The sequence below is a fragment of the Calidris pugnax genome, unplaced genomic scaffold (assembly GCF_001431845.1).
Source record: "Calidris pugnax isolate Ruff unplaced genomic scaffold, ASM143184v1 scaffold174, whole genome shotgun sequence".
NCBI classification, from domain to species: Eukaryota; Metazoa; Chordata; class Aves; order Charadriiformes; family Scolopacidae; genus Calidris; species Calidris pugnax.
Genome location: NW_015090907.1, coordinates 349126 through 349590, shown reverse-complemented (window position 1 = coordinate 349590; position 465 = coordinate 349126). Strand labels below are relative to the sequence as shown.

The 465-nt window shown below is 50.5% G+C and overlaps 1 protein-coding gene across 1 annotated transcript in view; it reads right to left on the bottom strand.

Annotated features, from left to right (window-relative positions):
- Window positions 1-465, bottom strand: part of HIVEP3 (human immunodeficiency virus type I enhancer binding protein 3) — a 291528-nt gene that overhangs the window by 123807 nt on the left and 167256 nt on the right. Inside the window, exon 4 of the mRNA XM_014949186.1 lies at window positions 100-194. The gene's annotated coding sequence lies outside the window, so the exon portion shown is untranslated. The remainder of the gene's footprint in view (window positions 1-99; window positions 195-465) is intronic.

The window sequence follows — 465 nt, the reverse complement described above, 5'->3', positions numbered from 1 at the left end:
AAAAAAAAAAAAAAAAAAAAAAAGAAATTAAAAAAATAGAGATATTAAAGCACACGCACACAGAGAGAGAGGCCGGAGTGAAGCGCTGAGATTTGTTACCTGCAGATGCCCCTCTCGCTGCAGCCGCGGCTCGCCCATGACTCTGCCCGGGGAGAGGAGGGGACCCTGGGGCTCCAGGGGGATCTTCTGCCGGGCTGCAATAGAAAAGGTTTTAGTTTAAAGCTCCTTATTTGGGCAGTGATGTAAAGGGAAGTTGTTCAGGCAGCACCACCCCCTTTTTTTTTTTTTTTTCCCTCTTTTTTTTTTTTTTTTTTTTTTTTTTCCATTCACTACACATTGTTTCCTGTTGTCAAGCAGCTGCTGTGGCTTTCGGCACAGACAAGGGAATCCTTCAGCCCCCCCGGCGGGCTCCGGGTGTCGCGACAGGCGCTGCCGAGGCTGCCCGAGCCCCGCTGCCCACGCGGG